This window comes from Sus scrofa, chromosome 8, assembly GCF_000003025.6.
Source record: "Sus scrofa isolate TJ Tabasco breed Duroc chromosome 8, Sscrofa11.1, whole genome shotgun sequence".
NCBI classification, from domain to species: domain Eukaryota; kingdom Metazoa; phylum Chordata; class Mammalia; order Artiodactyla; family Suidae; genus Sus; species Sus scrofa.
The window spans coordinates 105,583,927-105,606,077 of NC_010450.4; the positions used below are offsets into that span (position 1 = coordinate 105,583,927).

General features: G+C 35.6%; 1 long non-coding RNA gene across 1 annotated transcript; it reads left to right on the forward strand.

Annotated features, from left to right (window-relative positions):
- On the forward strand, positions 508-21,682 carry LOC110262167. Its single transcript, XR_002346822.1, has 3 exons — positions 508-1,081; positions 3,640-3,767; positions 20,045-21,682. It is a non-coding gene; the product is annotated as an uncharacterized LOC110262167 (long non-coding RNA).

Here is a 22,151-nt window from a genome sequence, read left to right on the forward strand (position 1 = left end):
AGGAATGAAGCTGTAAAACAGGGTGGGTGATTATTGCTTGAAATGGGATAGAGATAGTAGAGATGATAGGACGAGATCTCAATTTAGGTGTATTTTCAAGGCAAAACATTTTGTTTTTGAACAATAGCTATGAGGTATGAGAGTGGAGTCAGGGACCATTGCTTGGACTAAGCAATTAGATAATGTTGCCATTTACTAACAAACACAGTTTTATTCAAGATTGTGTGGGTATCAGGAGTTTAAGTTTCAGATGTCTGTAAGACCTCCAAGTAGAATGGAGATAGATGTATAAACTTGAGTTTAGGAAACAAATCAGAATTCAAAGTATAAGCTTGTGTGTCATCAAGATATGGATATGGGAGTTCCTGCTGTGGCACAAGGGGACGGGCAGTGCTGGAATGCAGGTTCAATTCTTAGCCCTGTGCAGTGTGTTAAGGATCCAGTTTTGAAGCAGCTGTGGCATAGGTTGCAGTTGAGGCTTAAATTTGATCCCTGGCCCTGGGAACTCCATATGCCATGGGGCAGCCAAAAAAGAAAAAGAAAAAGAAAGATACATATATATTTAAAGTCATGATACTAAATGAGGTCACCAAGGGAGTGTAAATGCAAGCACAGAAGGAGATAGTTATCAAAGAGGGATTTCAGGTGAAGAGAAGAATTTCATTTTTGGTTTGCTTCATGATTACTATGATCCAGTAGAGAGGGAAGAAAATTATGATAATATAGTGACAATTGCTGGAATAATATCAGAGTGGGATTCAGTTCTCAAGAAGTCTTGGATTATATAGGAACAAGATATTTTAGTTGTTATATCAAAGCTAACATATTTAGTGTCCTTTTAAATTTTAGCCATTGTGGTGGTGTATAGTGAGTGGTATCTAATTTGGCTTTCAGTTTGCCTTTCTCCAAAATTTATGAGGTTGAACACTTTTTCATATGTTCATTGTCCATTTGTTTTTTCTTTTCTCTAGTAAATTCATTCATAAAACTTGAAGGCAAGTAAGAGGGAAAATCAGAATATCAGAGTCTGTAGGACAATATTGGAGGATCTGACGTGTGCAATTGAAGTTCCAGAGGAGAGGTGAGAGAGCACCAGGTCATTGGATCACAAAATGACTGAAAACATTCCCAAATTTTTGAAAGCTCTAAACCCACATATCTGAAAAACTTAGTGAATCCGAAGCAAGTTAAGTACAAATGTAACCACACTTAGAGACATCATGTCAGACATGTGAAGATGAAAGATAAAAAAGAAAACAAAAAAGAAAAAGCATGAGAGCCAGCTAGATAAAATGTTGTTACCTTCAGTGGAAAAGCATTAGGTGCTTACTTGTCATCAGAAACAGTGCAATTGTAATATGCAGAGCACAACAGAAGGTCTATTTCTTGAGGTTCCAAAGGAACCCTCTTCATTATCAATAAGAAAACAGAGCCTTGACTAATAATTTCTCTGACAACCAGCCCAGGAGCTAAATCACAACCTCTGCAGCAATCAGCCCAGGACAATCAGGACTTAACGCCATGACTACCAAGCCTCCCTATTTCCAAATCTGGGTTAACCAAAAGGCCAAATTCACTCCCTAACCAATCCACAAGATGCCCCATTTTGGGCCATTCCACTGTCATCTGTCCCATAACAACAGCCTTTAATCAAAGTGTAGCTAAAAAGCCTTCCTTTTTTTTTCCACTATAAAGCTTTCCAGGTTCCCTGTTTGCCTTTGAGTTTGTGTCAGATGCAGCTTGTATTAGTTTCCTGTGGCTGCTGTAACACATAACCATAATTTAATGGCTTAAAATAACACATATTTATTATTTTATAGTTTATGTCAGAAGTCTGAAATGGGTCTTATGGGGCTACAATCAATGTTTCAGCAGAGTGATGATCCTTATAGAAGTTCTAGGGAAGAATCTGTTCCTTGCCTTGATCAGCTTCTGCAAGCTGTACAGATTTGACTTGTGGCTGCATCACTCTGACCTCTGCTCCTTTTGCCACATCTCTCCTGCCTCTCTCTTAGATTCAGTCCTCCTGTCTTATCCAGGGTAATTTCCTCATCTCAAGATCCTTAGGTTAATCATTTCTGCAAAGTCCCCTGTTCCATGTAAGGCAACATGTTCATTTATAGGTTCCAGGTATTAGATGCAGACATCTGTGATGGTTATTTTTGTGTCAACTTGACTTGCCTATGAGATCCCAAGAAACATCAAACATTATTTTGGGTGTGTCTCTGAGAGTATTTTTGGATGAGATTAACATTTTGAATCAGCAGATTGACTAAAGCAGATAACTCTTCCTAATGTGGATGTTACTAATCCAGTCAGTTGAAAATTTGAATAGAAGGAGGAGAAGGCTGAGTTAAGAGTGAACTTTTCTGGCCTTCCTTCTCAGCTGCAACATCATTCTCTTCCTGCCTTTGAACTAGAATTTATGCCATTTGCTCTCCTGGGTCTCTAGCTTGCCGACTACAGATCTTGGGACTTCTCTGCCAATTCTGTATAACAATCTCTTTGTTTACTGAGTGGAGCGAGCCAATTCCTTATAATAATCTCTTTATATACATTTGTAAATATATATCTATTTATCAATCTATCCAGATATATATATATATATATATATATATATATCTCCTATTGGTTTTGTTTCTCTGGAGGACCTTGTCTAATTGAAGATTTGGGGGATCATTATTTGGCCTGACATCAATGGTGCTGACTCCCTTGCTTTGAACTCTGAAAATAGCTTCTTATTGTTCTCATTTGGTAGTCTTTGTTTCTTTACACACTGCACATAGAATTTCTGCATTGTGTTGAGTGTCCAGGGCAAAGTGTTAAAAGAGCTATAGCAGCAGTAAAAGTATTTTTTTTTTTGCAGAATAATGCAAAACCTACCGCAAGTACACTAAGTCATGAAGTCTCTCTGACTAGCTGTATCAACACACTTCAAGGGGGCATGCCTATCTAGTTAGCCCTGACTCTTTACCACAGAAGTTGAGGAATATACAAAAGTGGGACTGATTCTGGTATCTGGGAAGATGCAGATGATTGCCAGTATTGTAGAATTACTGATCAAAGAAAGAACCACGCACAGATGAGTTTCCTTTTTTCTTTGACATATTAAGTTATAACATTGTTTACATAATTTAAATATCCAATTCTACTAGCCAAAGTCTACTGGTTACACACACACACACACACAATACATATATATTGTGTGTGTGTGTATATGTAGAGAGAGAGAATGTGTGTATACTGTATACTTATAGTATCAGTTGTATATATATGTGTATATGTATGTGTGTGTATATATATAAACAAATAAAATCCTAGTTATCTATGGTAGTTAAGCACTATAAATTTTTCATAAATATTTGAATTAGCCAGCATGAAGCTATTGTTCTTAGGGGAAATACAGGGCTAGTCTCCTGTGATTGTCTGGTCAGAGCTTTTTTTTAATCAACCAAAAAATATATAACCTTGTTTTACATACTTTCTGTTTACAGATGACTTAATTCCTAAAAAGAATTAATTGCATGGTTTTTGAATGATTTAAAGCTAAAGACTTTGGAAACCAATTGTGTTATACAGGTTAATTTGTCAAAATCCTTGTTAAGTCTCACCAGCTTTGAAATATCTACTCTTCTGTAGGTCACTTGGAAAATATTTTAAAAATTCTGCAGTCTGCTGATCTGAATCGGTTTTGCCTACAAATTTATCATTTTTCTCACCATGTCACCATTTGAAATGTGAGATAGCCAGCACCAGCAGAGAAGGAGGTATTATTTTTCTTGGTAACGTGACTATCATTTTCTTTGGCTTTGAGTTTCACAGTAATACTGTCCATTATGTCTTGTTTGTTTGTTTTTTAAATTCAGTCACCATCTCATGAATCTACAAATATAACTGCTTTCTATAGCTTCATCACACTCTAGATGTTATTTTAGCACTTTCTGGAGCATCTTACATACAAATGGGAAAATTTCCTCTTCTTTCTCTGAATGCACTCACTGTATTGTTGATTCATTAACATTGAACTCATGGTTAACAGCACTACAATTCATGCTTGAATGAAGCTTATCCAACACATATTTTCTCTGTAAGGCACATCACAGCCTTCTTGCACTTGGGAACACTGAGCAGCACTTCATCACTATGGGAGGGGGCCATTTTAAACAGAGAATTCATCAACAAAAAGTACACCCCCCCAATGTAGTTCTAAATAAGCCATGAAAAAAGACACTTGTTTATATGAGATCTGAAACAAGATGGCAGAATGTCACCTTGTTTGATCTCAGCGGGGGAACAAGCAGATCAGGCAAACCAAATTTTTTACAGTGCTACACCTATCTGTGAAAGTGCCACAAGTATTGATTTGTGGGCTATAGATCAATTTTAGTGGGCAGACAAATTCACAAGTACAGAATCCATAAATAATTAGGATTGGCTGTGTGAATGGATGTATATGTGTATTTCTGAATTACTCTTGAAATTTATATGTAAATGTAGTCCCAATGTCACCGGGGTCAAATCATGTGATTATTTCTGCATTTCTGAGAAAAGATCTATACCACTCCATCTTGGTAGTAAGCAAAATAGACAAAAATCTCAATCTTAAGGAATGTGGATTTGGTGACATACTAAGCATTGGCATATTACATGGAATTTATCATGTCTGAAAATGGTTATATTAATTTTAACAGTTCAATAATATTTTTCATTTCATTTTTCTTACCTTTTGAAATTTCGATATATACTTTCTTACTCTGCTTCAGTAAAATCTGCTTCTCACAACTGACTAGGTATAGTTTGAAGATCTAATCAATCTTGGACCTGCAGGTAGGGAGTAGGTCCCCAGGGACTGATGCACTGCTGAGAAGTGGCACACTGTTACATTCCCTTGGGACACTTCAGCTTGCTCTTAATCCTATGCAGAATGATTGCTGACAAGGTGCTTTATAAGAACGGATCCTAGGTACTGCTTGCTATCTTCAAAAAAAAATTTAAAAATACACTGGCACTGAGAAAAAAATCCTGTTATCAATTAGGCTGACAGCTTATCCGTATCAGCCAGTGCTCTCAGGTGTGATTTGCTATTTATTATTACTCATGACATGTTTTTAATTTTTTCTCAAGCTAAACACAAAGATTAGATTTTTGCATGGAAGTTTGAGGTTTTAAATTTTCTTCTATTTTATGGGCATGATTTGTACCTGGTATGTAGGGATGGGAAGAGCAAAACAAAATTAAAAAACTCCAGTGGTCAACTGAGTATATCTAGTCAAATGATTAGGACAGGGGGCATGATATCTTTTATACTTAGCAAAGTAACTTTCATGGTAGAGAACATGTGTACACTACCAGGTCTTCAATGAAATACGGTAAAAACAACCCAATTGAAATATTTTCTACTTCCATCTCTCCTTTGAAGGAAGCTTAAATCTGATATTTATTGAAAATCAAAGATTTGTCTTACAGTGACAAGATTCAGATTTCCATTGCATAGTTTCATTCAGTTACCAAAAAGAGTTGTTGAAAAGTGATGACTATCTAAAGATATTCAGCAATTGGATAATACTGGAAACATGGGTGTTTTCTGATAAAACACTTCAGAAAAAAACTATACATCACTATCTTATTCAGCTGAATTTATCTATAGTCATGCTGTGTTTAGACATGAGTATTTTCGGGAGTTCCCATCTTAGCTTAGGAACCTCCATATGATGGGTGAGGCCCTAAAAAGACAAAGAAAAAAAATCATTTTCTAGTAAACATTTTATTAGAAGACCTATATAGATTGTTGTCTTCAATATGTAATATTTTCAAATTAATATTGATGAATCTTGACAAAATACTGAAAACTATGTCAGTTATAATCTGTTCTTTTATAAATAGATGCTATATTGCTTTGATCTGCAACAACAATGAATCAGAACAATGGTGCTACATTTTTCTGACTGTGTTTTGCAGTCTTGTAAATTATTAATATTTTTTTACCCCCTCCCAATAAAAACTAAACAAATGTTAACTTCATTGGCCAGGAAATCTTTATAAGTCAGGGTGTCTTGTTATTAAACTCTTTTTTTTTTTTTTTTTGCTCAGTAGGGCTGCATGTGTGGTATATGGAAGTTCCCAGGCTAGGGGTCAAATTGGAACTGTAGCTGCCGGCCTAACCCATAGCCACAGCAATGCCAGATCCAAGCTGCATCGTGAGCTACACCACAGCTCACGGCAATGCTGGACCTTAACCCACTGAGTGGGGCCAGGGATTGAATCCACATCTTCATGGTTACTAGTGGGGTTCATTACTGCCAAGCCATGAAGGGAACTCCTAAACTCTTTATTTAAGTGTCAGTGACAGTATGAAAATTTTCGTTTCTATCACACCTTAGGATTTCAAAATTCTTTCACATATATGATTCTCCACATTGTAGCTTTCAGAAGAAATCAACTATGAAAAGTTTATTCAAAGTAAAATACAATCAATCATGTGGATAGCATGGCACAATCTAATGCAGACATTTGGTTGCAGTTACAAAGGTCCTGGAACTCTTGGGCAACTTCTTCCATTTTACTAGGCTCTTTGCTACACAAAAAGTTTTGTGTGTTTTTCTTTAACATCTAATTCACATGGACACTATGATTCCCAGCTAAAACATTCATGTGAATTATTTAGATTTTATTTTGTGAAACATACAACAAATACATTTTTGTTATGGTCATAGTCAAATACTTTGACTGGTGTAGCTCCAGCTTTACCTGCTGGTAGCTACAAGTATGTCTCATTTTTAGCAACCTCTCAAATCTTATTAACATGAGTACTTCTCACTATTTAATTGGCAGCAGTTCTCGACTTTTCTCAGGATCCCCTCTTAAAATATTTTCAAAAAATTCTCATGCATGGTTACATGTTGCTCAGATTCCTGTTAGACACTGCAATTTGGGGGTGTAGGTAAGATCATTTTCTCTTTTAGGTCCCTGGTGGATTGAGAGTCTCATATACAGTTAGAGTTGCTGCTGTGGGCTCTGTATCATCTCAGAATCTGTCATTTCTCACCCCCACCCCTACACTTCTGCTTTCCCCAGTGCCTGCTCTTACACCCTTTTCATTCTTTTTTTAGGCAACAGGGAAATCCTCCACTTCTTATCAGGGTGGTGTTCTTACTGCAGAGCTGCTGTACTAGTAGTGCATAAATGCCTCTGATAAAATTTGAGGGTTAAGTATACAAACGGAGGCTAACATACAATTGTCTAAATATTTAATACTTGCAAATTCAAACTTAAATGTGTTCTATTCTTCTTCAAAAGATGCCTCATAACAAATAAACAGTGCATGATGCAAACACTGCCCTGTGATCCTCAGCTTTCGAGTACAGTGTTGGAAAGTGCTGTAAACAGAACTCAAAGAGAAACAGGGAAATAGACCCTGGGATACTACACTCAGGAGTTATGCTTCCCCCTCCAGGAATCTATTGCAATCATAATTTTTTTTTTTTATCTTCTCAAGATGATTGTTTTTGCTTTTCCATTAAGCACTTCCATTACTCAAAATCCTCCCTACATTCTGAATTGGTGGTCTTATCTCTATGTTGTCAGTGACACAAATATGTTCAGCTTTTGGGTGTAGTTGCCTTTGTTTTGAGAACATAGCACAAGAGGTTCAGGGAGTGATTCCCTAAGGATTGGATGTAATAATTTTGAAGATGGATATTTAGGTTTGTGGTTATGTTTGCCAGCATAGAGTTCTACCACCTGAGTGACCCAGGCATCCAGAGTTTTGTATCATGTTTGGTGGTGGTGATGTGGTATTGGTAGGGGACAGGTCCCAGGGCTGAGGCCCTTGCAGCCCTGTCCGCCTGTCTTGGCTCCTTCCTTCATGGCCATCTCCTCTTGTCAAGGAAGCTGAGCACAGCCTCAGCCAGCACTCCCAGTGGTATCAAGGCCTCTGCTCACAGGTCTCCTCTCTCTCTTCATTCCAAGGAGTCTTCATGGGGAAACTTGTCATCTTTGATTCTAGCCTTCTGTGAAGCAGTCCCTCCCCATAGTTAACCTAGGTTCATTTGTTTCCCAGTGACTTCCTAAACTCCATACAAACTAGAGGTGCACCTAGATTTTGTCTTGAATATCCCTGCATTGTTCATAACTTGTAAACATTCCTCCAACCTTGTCAGTGGGTTTCATGTGGGTCTGTCTAAGACATATGGAAGATTTTTTAATGGGTTGCGTTGTCTAACTTCACTAGCTACCCTATGTTTATTTGTTCTCTGAGTCACAAAAATGGTCTCATATTTCATGTAAATTACCCTTAAATGGTGTAAAAATGTTGTACTCTAAAATAAAATCACATGTTCCTGAGCTCGATGTACTCTCTTCTCAAAGTAGTCAATTCTACATAGGGAATTGTTCTCATATTGCAATTATTATTAGTCTTAGTAAAGCGTGCTCCACATGTACTAAACACTTCAAGAAAAGTACAGTTTGGCTTAGGTCAGTGGCCTTAATATACTGTGTTTGGCCTCAGACTAACTGCAACACCATCGGTAATATTTTTAGGTGAAAATTGCCTAAATTTTAGGACCTTGATTTTTCTTCAACCATCTATCTATATGCATTCCTGAAAATAGAAATGCATATAATACAAGGGAAAGGAAAAATGATATCAATTATGTTAAAACTTAAAAGAAGTGATTTAAAAATGTTATCATGAGTTTGTTTTTAATGACACTGAGTTAGAAAGTATTGTGTAGGAATTAACCTACAGAAACATGAGACCACTCATAGAAAAGCAATTCCTGAAAGTTTGTGATAACTGCTACCTTAAAATCAAAATGATCTGGTAAATCTTAGAAATAGTAAGAACACTGTTATCATTTGCATTAGTCATTCAATTTCTTGATCTCTACCCCATTACAGAAGATATTTCTAAGAATGGGGGTGATGATTCAGAAGAGTAAAACCAAAGGTATTCAATATACTCATTTTACATTTTGGAGGGCATGAGTAATGATAACTGACCCCTCTCTGATTCAGTGTTATTTATTCTTACAGGATGCTGTGCTTTCCCCTCAGTACTATTCTGAGCAAATCAGAAATACCTGACGAGGACATAACAGCACTTGCATGTTATCAAGCAATTGCTTGTTTTTAAAATAGATGATACAGCCTCATGTGTCAGATGAGGAAGGGTATGATATTTGGCTGTTTACAGGACATTTTTTCTATTTCTCTTGCTGGACAGTTCTTCTAAGTGTGGGCCAGGTGATAAGAAAAAACATCTTCACAGGCTTCCCTCTTGGGATCAAAATATACTTGGACATTATGATTACGGTTATGATAATTTTCTTTTATTTTTAATTTTTTCTTTTTATTAAAGAATAGTTGATTTACAATGTTGTGCCAGTTTCTTCTGTACATATTAGTGACCCAGTCATACGTGTATATATATGTCGTTTTTCTCATACTGTCTTCCATCATGTTCTTTGTGCTCTCCAGAAAGACCTCAACACTCATTCATTCTAAATGTAATAGTGGTAATTTTCTTTTTTAAAAGTTTTTGAAAAATTTAATATTATAGTTGATTTACAATGTTCTGTTCATTTTTTTCTGTATAGCAAAATGACCCAGTCATACATACATATATACATTCTTTTTGTTATACTATCTTCTATCATGTTCTATGCCAAGAGAGTGGATATAGTTCCTCGTATTATACAGTAGGACTTCATTACTTATCCATTCTAAATGTAATAGTGGCAATTTTCAATTTGAGTGATTTTCAGCCAAAAAATTGCAAATATAGACATCATTTTGTGAAAATTTGAAAGTTTCCTTGAAAAAATTTGCTTTAGGTTAAATCTTGCTTGAAAGAGTTTTATTTACTAAGTTTATCATTAATTCTTGCACAAAATCTTTCCAATTAGAATATACGGGTATCTTCTAAATAAAAATTTGGATTTTTTTTTCATTCTAAATATATAGAAATATTTTGCTATTAAAAATTGTACCCTCTACAGTATTGAAATCTAGACTAATTCTGATACTTAAAATAGCATTTAAAACTTTATGATGACTTTATTAAATTATAGTTGCTGTACAATATGCTACCCAGGAAGTGTACAATTTAAAATATCTTGAAATATGCTTATACTTGTATAGGTACCACAATGAAGAAAATGGACAGACAAGAATCCCCAAAGGTTTCTCCTGCTCTTATATAATCCTTCCTTACCCTAGCACTTCCTAGGCACCCACTAACCTCTTTTCTGTCACTATAGACTTAACATTTTCTAAAAATTTATATAAATATAATTATATAACCCATATACACTTTTTTGTCAAACTGCTTTCATTCAGCATGATTATTTTCAGAAGTTCCTCCATGCTGTTGGAAATATGGATTTATTACTAAGTAGTATATATGATAACTTTTTATCTATTAACCCCTTTCATAGGCATTCCAGTTGCTTCCAGGTTTTGGCTGTTACTAATAAAAATATAAAAATAAAAATTTAAACAGAAATATATCAGCAATAAAAATAAAATAGAATAAATATTCTAACTGAAAGATAAAATTATCAGCCCATATTAAAAAAAAACTGAACTACTGTAAGAGGCACAGCTTAAGTATAAGAATACGTAAATTTGACCTATGTTTTCATTTCTCTTGAGAAGAAACATGAGAGAGGAATGGCTAGGTCACATGGTAGTTGTATACTTGAATTCCTAAGGCACTGCTGAATTATTTTCCAACATGATTGCACCATTTTACATCCCACTTACAGAGTAAGACAGTTAGTTGATCCCCATCCTTGGTAACACTTGGTATGGTCAAACTTATTTTTTTTTTTACTTTATTTTTTATTACTCAATGAATTTATTACATTTATAGTTGTACAATGATCACCATAATCCAATTTTATAGGATTTCCATCCCACAACCCCAGCATATCCCCCACCGCCCAAACTGTCTCCTTTGGAAATCATAAGTTTTTCAGTCTGTAAGTCGGTGTCTGTTCTGCAAAGAAGTTCATTGTTTTCTTTTTTCAGATTCCACGTGTCAGTGATAGCATTTGATGTGGGTGTCTCATTGTCTGACTGACTTCACTTAGCACGATAATTTCTAGGTCTATCCATGTTGCTAAAAATGCCATTATTTTGTTCCTTTTAATGGCTAATATTCCACTGTGTGTATGTAGCACATCTTCTTTATCCACTCCTCTGTTGATGCACATTTAGGTTGTTTCCATGTCTTGGCTATTGAAAATAGTGTGGCAATGAACATTGGAGTACATGTGTCTTTTTGAGTCATGGTTTTCTCTGGATAGATGCCCAGGAATGGGATTGCTGGATCCAATGGTAGTTCTATTTTTAGTTTTCTGAGGAATCTCCATACTGTTTTCTACAGTGGTTGCACTAATTTACAATCCCACCAACAGTGGAAGAGGGTTCCTTTTTCTCTACACCCTCTCTAGCACTTATTGTTTGTAGACTTTTTGATGATGGCCATTCTGGCTGGTGTGAGGTAGTACCTCATAGTGATTTTGATTTGCATGTCTCTAATGATGAGTGATGTTGAACATCTTTTCATGTGTTTTTTGGCCATCTGTATGTCTTCTTTGGAGAATTGTCTGTTTAGATCTTCTGCCCATTTTTTGATAGGGTTATTTGTTTTTTTGGTATGGAGCGGTAGGAGGTGTTTATAAATTTTGGAGGTTAGTCCATATCAGTCAATTCATTTGCAAAGATTTTCTCCCATTCTGTGGGTTGTCTTTTTGTGTTGTTTAGGGTTTCCTTTGCTGTGCAGAAACTTTTAAGTTTGATTAGGTCCCATTCGTTTATTTTTGTTTTTATTGTCAATAGTCTAAGAGGTGGATCTGAGAAGATGTTGCTGTCGTTTATGTCAGTGAGTGTTTGGCCTATGTTTTCCTCTAAGAGTTTTATAGTGTCTGGTCTTACATCTAGGTCTTTAATCCATTTGGAGTTTATTTTTGTGTATGGTGTTAAGGAGTGTTCTAATTTCATTCTTTTAGATGTGGCTGTCCAGTTTTCCCAGCACCACTTATTGAACAAGCTGTCCTTTCTCTACTGTATATTCTTGCCTCCTTTGTCATAGATGAGTTGGCTGTAGGTACGTGGGTTTAATTCTGGGCTTTCTATCCTGTTCCACTGATCTATATTTCTGTCTTTGTGCCAGTACCATGCGGTTTTGATGATGGTTGCTTTGTAGTGTAGTCTGAAGTCAGGGAGCCTGATTCCTCCAACTCCATTTTTCTTTTTCAGATGTCTTTGGCTATTCTGGGTCTTTTGTGCTTCCAAAAAAACTTTAAAATATTTTGTTCTAGTTCTGTAAAAAATGTCCTTGGTAATTTGATAGGGATTGCATTGAATCTGTAGATTGTCTTGGGTGGTATAGTCATTTTGATAATATCGACTCTTCCAAGCCAAGAGCATGGTATGTCTTTCCATCTATTTGTGTCATCTTTGATTTCTTTCATCAGTGTCTTAGAGTTTTCAGAGTACAGGTCTTTTGTCTCTTTAGGTAGGTTTACTCCTAGGTATTTTAGTCTTTTGGATGCAGTGGTAAATGAAATTGCTTCCCTAATTTCTCTTTCTGATCTTTCATTGTTAGTATGTAGAAATGCCATTGATTTCTGTGTATTTATTTTGTATCCTGTGACTTTTCCAAATTCATGGATGAACTCTAACAGTTTTCTGGTAGAGTCTTTCAGATTCTCTAGGTATAGTGTCATGTCATCTGAAAATGGTGACAATTTTACTTCTTCCTTTCCAATTTGGAATTGTAGCTATTTTAATAGATATATAATGGTGCACCATTGTGGTTTTATTTTTCATTAACCTAATGAATAACGACATTGAATATCTTTTCATGTGCTTATTTGCTATCTGTATATCATTTTTGGTGATTTATCTTTTCAAATATTTTGCACAGATCTTATTGGGTTGTTCATTTCCTTATTATGGAGTCATTGAGTGTTCTTTATGTATTTTTGATATAAGTCCTTTATTAGATATACACTTTGCAAATATTTTCCCTGGTCTGTGGTTTGTCATTTAATTTTATAAATATATCTTTCAGAGTACAGAAGTTCTGAATTTTTATGAAGTATATTGTTTTAAAATATAAATTATATTTTTGCTTTTCTTCTAGAGATTTATTGTTTTAAGTTATAGATAATAGGGCCAGGACCCACTCTGAGTTCATTTTTGTTTGTGGTGTATAGTATAGGTTAAATTTTGTTTTGTGTTTTTGCATATGGGATGTGGACTTTTTTTCCCCAGATCTGTTTGTTGAAAACACTATTCTTTCTCCATTGAATGGCCTCTGAAAAAATATATTTGAGTATATTTCTGGAATATATTTTCTGTTCATTTGGTTCATTTGGTCATGAATTAGCACTGCTCTGTTGATTACTGTCACTTTATAATGAGTTTTGAAGTAAGTTAGTATGAATCCTCCAAATTTTTTGCTATTTTTCAAAGTTCTTTTGACTGTGCTTGGTTCTTTGCATTTCCATAGGAATTTTAGTATCTGTTCGTCATTTCTACAAAAAGAGCCTGCAGAGATTATGATTGGAATTGCTTTAAATATAGAGTTCAATTTCGAGGAGCATTAACAGCTTGAAAAAAATTGAGTCTTTTGATCCATGGACTCAGTATATTTTTCAATTTATTTTTGGCTTCTTTAATTTCTGTCAGCAAAGTTTTGTAGTTTTCAGTGCACATATGTAGCTTTTGTCAGAATTTTCTCTAAGTATTTATCATTTTTGATGCTTTATAAATGAAAAGTTAAAAATTTAAATTTCTGATTATTTGTTACTATCATATAGATATACATTTGATTTACATTGATCTTGTATTTCATAACTTTCTGAACTAACTTATTACTTCCTATAGCATTTTTGTAGATTGTGTAGTAGTTTTATATAAACAATCATGTTATTGGAGAGTAAATATCTTATTTTTCCTTCTAATCTGTATGACATTTATTTCATTTTCTTGCATTGTGGCACTAATTAGGACTCTGGAAAAACTGAATATAAGTGATGATAGTGGAGATGCTTACCTCATTCCAGATCTTAGGGGGAAAGAATCCCATCTTTTCCCATTAAGTATATTAGCTGTAGGTTTTTTTTTTTTTTTAATATCACCCCATACCCTTATAAAGGAAAACAGGAACCAAAAACTGAAAAAGAAATGTATATTTACATTGTCCCCAACCCCCAAAATAGCCCAATCATGTAACTCCCCCCAAAAACTCTAAAAATATCTGTCAGTGTACTCACAATTTCAAACTCAACAGGAAAAAAAAGGAATGCAAACAATAAAATCTAAAGCACAAAAACAGAATGCATTGCAATGAATTTAGTTATGGGAATAAAATATTTCTCAGCCTGGAAAGTACTCCCATCAATTTTAGTATTTGCAAAAACTCTTCCTTCATCAACTGAGCTGAAATAAAAACAGCTCAGTAAAGTCAGCTCTGCCATCCCTTACTGTCCCACTAGTCATGACTGCACCATTCTTACCTGTTTGTTTCATGTCTGTATTAGAGAGAACACATCATTTTACTATGTATCTATTCCCTCAACTAAGTTATAAAGTTTTTAAAATGAGTAAGTGGTATATAGTAGGTATTTCATAATTGTGTGATGGATTGCTTGATGCACTAAATCAATGAACACAGCCTTGCATAAAAGAAAAAAGTCTATGTGATTGCTCAGCCTATTTTAGAAGACTGAGTACTTTAGCTGTATGTGTTTTATAAATACTTTTATCAAGTTGGGGAAGTTCTTTTCTCAGTTGTTTTAGAGCTCTTAAATAAGAGTTCTCTGGTGGCTCAGCAGGTTAATGATGCAGCATTGTCGCTGCTGTGGCACAGGCTCAATCCCTGGCATGCTACAGGGCCGGCCAAAAACAAAGCAAAAAAAAAAAAAATAATAGATATTGAATTTTGTCAAATGCTTTTTCTGCATCTATTGACATGATCTTACAGTTTTCCTTCTTCAGTGTGTTAATATGATGAATTACATTGATGGCTTTTAAAGTGTTAAACCAAGCTTGTATTTCTGGAATAAAAGCTTTTACCCTTTCAGGTCTTACTCTGAGCTACATTGTTAGGCAGCCAGAACAACATTTAGTCTAATTTTCCCCCTACTGAGATAAAACCCTTCTATATACTCCTCCCTATGTCCAGTCCACCAGTTAAGTTCTGCTCTGGCTGGTAAGAACAGGAAATGTTTTTAGCTTTGTGCAATCTCCAAGTAACATTCTTTGTTCCCTCTTAGTCTTTCTAATGTTTTTTTTTTCCCCAGTGTAAGGTGATTTCTTTAACTATGGATGCTGAGCAGACACTCAGATGAAGCCTGAGAAGGGTCCTCCACAGACCTCTGCGCTTCCCTCTCTGAGCTGTTCTCTGCTCTCTGATAATTTTATGAACTCAAGCTGCTGTGACTCCCCCAGACTTGTGTCTCTGTCTTTTCCCGTTTTGGTTTCTTTTCTTTGCACTCAGTGTGGAAACTTTCTTAAGGCAGTGAATGCAGGCACTCTTAGTACTCACCTTTATCATTTTCTTTCTCTTAGGGATCATTATCTTTATTGCCCGAGTCTATTTCCTTAAAAGTTGTTTTTTTCTGGTATTTTTGCCTGTTTTAAAATTTATTTTAGGTAGAAGGGTATAAGACATCAGAATTTGCTACCATAGTAATTATTTTAATTTGGTTATTTTCTGGGAAACAGTAGACTTGTGGAAAACTCTGAAAACCAAGTAGGAATAGCCTTTTTGTAAGAAAAATCTCCATTGGTAAAAGGTATTCCCTGCTGTACCTGCAAAGGAAGATGAACAAATCTCTAGAAACTTTAGTCAATGGAGAAGGCAATGCCTTAAATCTGTGTCACAATCTTACCCTTCTTTACTCTGCTTTTCCTGGTTACTTCCCTTAACTGATTCTCTCACCCTCAACATCCTCTTTTGTTTTTAGCTGAGGCTGGTGTTTAACATGACGGCATTAACCATTTTAGGGAGTTACTTGGTTTTACTGGGTCTCTCTCAGGTATACATGTTGTTAACTTTTTGGTGATTTTTCTCTTTTTAACCTGTATCCTGTCAATTTTAATTCTAGATAAGCCAGAAGAACCTAGAAGTGTAGAGGAAAATTTCATTCCCCCAACAACTACATGTAGTTCCATCTTGGCCAGAAGAAAAATGCTCTACTAATACATTTTAAATAGTTGGCCCTTCATATCCACAGTTCCACATCTGTGGATATAATTGGCTGTGGATAGAAAATGTTAACAAATAAATTCCAGGAAATTCTAAAAAGGAATATTTGAATTTGCCACATCTAGCAACTATTCACATGGCATTTATATTGTACTTGCAACTATTTACATAGCATTCTATTGTCTTAGGTATTATATGTAGAGATGATTTAAAATTTGAGAGGATTTATATAGGTTATATGCACATACTATGCCATTTCATATAAGGGACTGTTACCAAACACAAGTTTGTGTGCCCCATGCACAGTGAGGCCAAACTGAAACATGGGAGTTCTGAGAAGAGAAAGGTTTATTGCAGGATCCAGTAAGGAGAACAGTTGGCTCATGCTCAAAAAAAACCTCTGAATGACCCAATAGTTTTAGGGGAAGAGGTTTTATAGGAAACATTTGGAGTGAGGCTGTAGGGTGTGTGAGTTTTTTCTGATTGGTTGGTGGTAAGGTAAGTAGGTGGTATTCTAGGAATCTCAGTCATCAGCCTTCTGGTTCCAGACAGTCTGATCTGGAGGTCTTAGCATGTAGTCATCATCTTCCACCTGCGTGGGGGCCTTAGTTCCTACAGAAGAACCCAAAGATAGATTGGTATGTGAATTTCTTAGGGAGGAATCAGGCAAAACTCTGCTTTACCACTGCACAATTGTCTCTTGATTGCTATTCCTTTGTTTCTGCATTCCCCCATTCCCCTAACTGGCATTTTTTTAATCTACCCTTTAGTACTCAGGGAAGGTCTGGGAGGCTGAAACCTTTCCCTTGGCAAATGAGGAATGGGGGCCCAGAAAGCCTTTTGTACTCAGGGGTCCACAGGATCCTGCTTGTTTTCGGGACTTGAGCATCGAAAGATTTGCTATGAAGGGCTAGGGCTGTGGGGGTCCTTGAACCCATCCTCCGAGGATACCGAGGGAGAACTGTATATTTTTCTCCATCATGGATATCTATTCTTTTACTTGTTGACTTAAAAAAATGCACAATCTAAAAGTTGAGAGTTAAGGTTTATTTGGGGTAACATTCGGTCTTAAGCCTGGGAGGCAGCATCTCAGGTAGACCTGAGAAAACAGCTCCAAAGAGGTGGGGGTGGGTGGGTAGCTAGGATATATAGGCAGGTAGCAGGAACAAAAGATTACAGAAAAACAGCACATTTCTTTACTGAAATCATTCCTTTGATATGCACCTCAGCTATTAGGGCCAGTATTCTTTGTTTGTTGGTTGTTTGTTTTTTTCCTGAGTTATCTCAGGGCTCACTGGCTCACCCTTGGGAGTGGCTGCATTCACAAATGACTGAAACATTTTTTTTTGTTTTGTGTTGTTTTTAAAAAGAGTAGCCCAGGATATAGCTCTGAAATACTGCTCCAAAGAGTCAGGGGGAAATAATATCAGTGTATATGTGATAAAGATGAAGAAGGAGGTACATGAAACCATGTACACATTTTATAAGTTTGCTTCTGGTCTCATGAAGCTTACTACTAGTCACAAAGAGCAGACATCACTATGAAGGATTTTGGTGTTTTTCTAGATGTGAGGAGTAGCAAGAACTGGGCTCATAAAATCTTCTCCTAAAAATTTCTAATTATCTGAAGACCTTTTCTTCCAGTTTTCCCAGAGCACAGAGTGCCTCACTCCTGACCTACACCCTGAGCTCTGCTCAGGGGGTGTTGCAGGTTGTCAGCTGCAGTGGATCATGATTTCATCCACATAGAGGCAGATGGCAAATGCCAAAGTCCAGTTCACATACTCTATGAATCAAAGTTGTCAACTGAAATAAAAAAGGCACAATGTGAGCGTGTGAGTTTCAGTTTTATTTATCAGTTGTATTTAGGTACTTTATTGAGGACTGTGGCCTGGGAGAAGGCCTCTCAGCTAGTTCTGAGAGGAACTGCTGCGACGTGGTAGGAGAGGTGCCAGTGTGTTAATGTATATATGTAATCATGTGTGTGTGTGTGTGTGTGTGTGTGTGTGTGTGTGTGGAATTTTTTGGCTGGGAAATACATGTAGTCAAGCATACATATTGGTAAAAGGTGGCTACTAGGCATAAAAAAGTTATCTCAAGTTAATGATTTTAGTGCTTATCTATGTATGGGAAGATGCAGGGATCTGGGATCATTGAAATTCTTCGTGATAGATATATCATAACTATCTAAAAAGGACAATATATTCAAAACACAATATGCTTCATCCTGTTTTTCATCCTTCAGGCTGTAATGTATGTCACTGACTGCAATAGCTAATGCCTTAATCTTTGTGGAAATATATAGTGAGAAAAATTCTTTGTTTTCCAAGGTCTATGTACTTTTTCGGTTAGTAAATTCCAAAATTTAAATATTGAATTTAATCATATTAAATGGAACTTGCTTCAGTTTTTGACTTGAAATATGAATTTTTTGAAGTTCATGGAGACTCATAATAATTTGATAATATGTATTGAACTTGGCAAAACTGACTTTGATATTTGTGACTCCATACATTTCATATGCTTGTTGTTTTCATTGCATCAATTGCTCCATTTTCCTTGACAAATTATACTATGTGCATTTACTCATTTGCTAAAATATATGACAAGGTTTAGGAATAAAGTGATAAATCAGACACAAGTCCTTTAGTAGAGGAAGGCCATGCTATTAACAAGTGAGTGTAATAAAATGCTAATTTTCAAGTAGTTAAACAGGACTTCTCTGCTAGTCATTGCAATGTTTTGGTGTTCAAATATAAAATGCAATGAAATTCAATGCAACCTAAGCCCTGGTAAGGTCATATCCTAAGAGGATGCCGTATATCAATTTTATTTTCACTGAGCACCACTACTGTATGTGAAATAATTACCTATATCTAACTTTACTTCAAATATTTCTCCTTTCAGTTTATATATATAATTCTGTAATCAACATTAATTTTCTTTGGGGGGAACAGTCAAGAGATAAATATAAATTTATTATTTAAAAATAAAGCAATATATGGAACATTTTAAAATGTGAATCTTCAATAAGACAGGATTTTTGAAAAAGCATGCTGAAAATAAATGCATATTCTGAAATATTAAAGATAACCATTTATAGGAAATTTTAATATAAATATATTTATTAAGTGAAAATATATTTAATGGTGTTCTGGTATTAGCTTCTAGTTTATATTAAAAATGAAATTATTTTAACTCTTAATTATAATGGCTAATGGCTTAATCTCTAATCTAGTGTGATGTCTATCCAGTTTTTTCTGACTCTTTCTTCATGTCTTACAAATTAGGATGACTGTTTGTCACTTCAGTCATCAGTAAGAATCACAGAGGAGTTCCTATTGTGGCTCTGTGGTTAACAAACCTGACTGGCATCCATGAGGATGCAGGTTCAATTCCTGGCCTTGCTCAGTAGGTTAAGGATCCCGTGTTGTTGTGAGCTGTGGTATAGGTCACAGATGCGGCTCGGATCCCGAGTTGCAATGTCCTGGCCTAGGCTGGCGGCTACAGCTCTGATTGGACCCCTAGCCTGGGAACTCCGTATGCCATGGGTGCAGCCCTAAAAAGTCAGAAAGACCAAAATAAATAAATAAGTAAATAAATAACATAGAAAATAATTTTCTTTCCTTAACAATTTATTTTCAAATTAAACATTTGCATACTCAGTCTTTGTCAGTTGCCCTCTGTGGAAGTCTTTCTTTTACCGTCTGAGTACTATAAATTGAAAGCCATCTGATCTTTTTACTTTGCATTTTTATAGATTTTTAAAAGTGTTTTTGCTTGTCCTTTTAATTTCTTTTTTTTTTTTCATTTGAGAATCCTCTGATGTCTTCCTGTGTCTTCCTGCCACAAGTAGCATTCTCCCTGGCTGAATTACATGTTTTTTCTAGCACATGAGAGCAAGGTAACTATGTCTTTTTTTAAAAATTGCTCCTTTCATGGGGTAAACATTACTTATTTGGTATAGTAGATGCTAAAAATAGATCCCCCATTTTGCTTACCATGACATCCTGTTCATTGCAAATTAGTGATGCTGGGATGAATGAACAATTTCAGGGCCTCTACACTGTGATTTATACAGGCACTTGGGTGACACGGTAGAGAAGGGGTAGAACTGCAGTGTAGTCAGGTGCATATTTCACAGTCAGAGGGAAGCTGGTGTACTTGATACTAGCCCTGTTATATCACTCACTGGGTTGTTTTAGAAAGTCAAACTCATTGTTGTTCCTCATTAGTAAAAGAAAGGACATTAGTACAGAAAGGACATTAATTAAGGTATATTAAGTCAGAGCTAGGAAGAAAACTGGACTATATCAAATAAGATGTATTTAAGGCAAGCATTTCATAAGATTCAGTTTATAATTGGGATGATCAAAGATTGAAATCTCAGACACCTAAAATGTGAACCACATGGAATTAAAACTTTATAGCTATTTCTTACTGTAATGCTCTTTGTGACACATGCTTAAGGTTTATATAGCAATGTCAAAAAGAACTTCTTTAAATTATTAACAACAAAAAGTAAATACTAATGAAAGGCCAAATCAGATTCTCATGAATTATATTCAGGAGAAACACAATGATGATGTTGTAATGTGTGCAAGTGACTTAAATAAATAAAAATACTCAGACCTTTATTCCTTCTGAGGTAGAATAAATCTTTTTTATTTTCTCCTACAGGCTACAATCTCTTTAATAGATGGTCTGTTTCAATATATTAATCTCAATAATTAACACTGTATATTGTTCCTAGAAGGTGCCTATAAATGTCTGTTGGATGAATTAATTAAATTAGGAAATTAGGACACTTCTAAGAGATTTTATTTGTATAAATCTCTCTTTAAAAGGGTTTCTAACCATAGTGTAAGAGAAGGATGATATCTAGCACAGATTTCCTCAAAAGTGGAGGAAGATGAGGGCTATTCTTCGTCCACCACCCAATAACCAGTTAAGTTTTGTTAATCACTCTCATTTGTGATAATCACCTAAACTACCTTATATCATTTTTTTTTTTTTTTTGGGAAATCCCTTGTATATCTTCTATTAGGTTTTGACTCCCTCTAGGAAAGAAAATATGCCGCTCTAATTGTAAGCCCCAAGTGAATTGTATTGTATAATTCTAGGGCTTAAATGAATTGTATTATTTACAGCAACTTTTGAATCAAAGAAGAATTAAAGAATCTGGTTTATTTACCACTTAATCTTGTTTTATTCTGTATATTGGGGACAAAATGACTAAGAGAGAAGTACTACAGAAAATATTATTTAATTTTCACCTGCAGTTGATAAAAGGAGATCTCACAGGCTGGATAAATGCCATTAAATATAAGCATTATGGAGAGGAGATTTAGCAGGGAACTCTGGAGGCAGTCAGCACTACTCACATCCTGGTACCCACACCAGTGTGATTATAAACAAGTGATTTCCTTATTCCCTTCTCAGTTTTTTCAGATATGAAAACAAAGTCAATGATAACAATGTCTACCTCATAAGACTTTTTTTTTTTTTTGTTAGAATAAATTGTATTAACACTTGCAACATGCTTAATACAGCCAGGTAGATAGTAGGTACTGTTGAAATTGTACACCTCAGATTAGGACTTGAACTCACATGCTGGAACTCTAATCCAGCCAAGGTTTAGTTTGGAACTTGGGCCCCTGGGCTGGGACTTGAATCCAGCCAAAACACTGATTGGGCCTTGAAACTGCTCTTTTTTTTCATGAAAATTACATACCTAGTCCCAGGACTTATGAAGTTCAAGTTCTTTATGTCTCAGCACAGAGGGAATTCCAGGAGAGGCAAAGTGATAGGTAGATTTATTGAGAGACAGATCATCTCAGTAGGTGAGAGAGTGACCCTGGGAGATACACTTTCCAGAGACCAAGTGTGGGCCATCTCAGAAGGCGAAAGTCAAGAGGCTTAT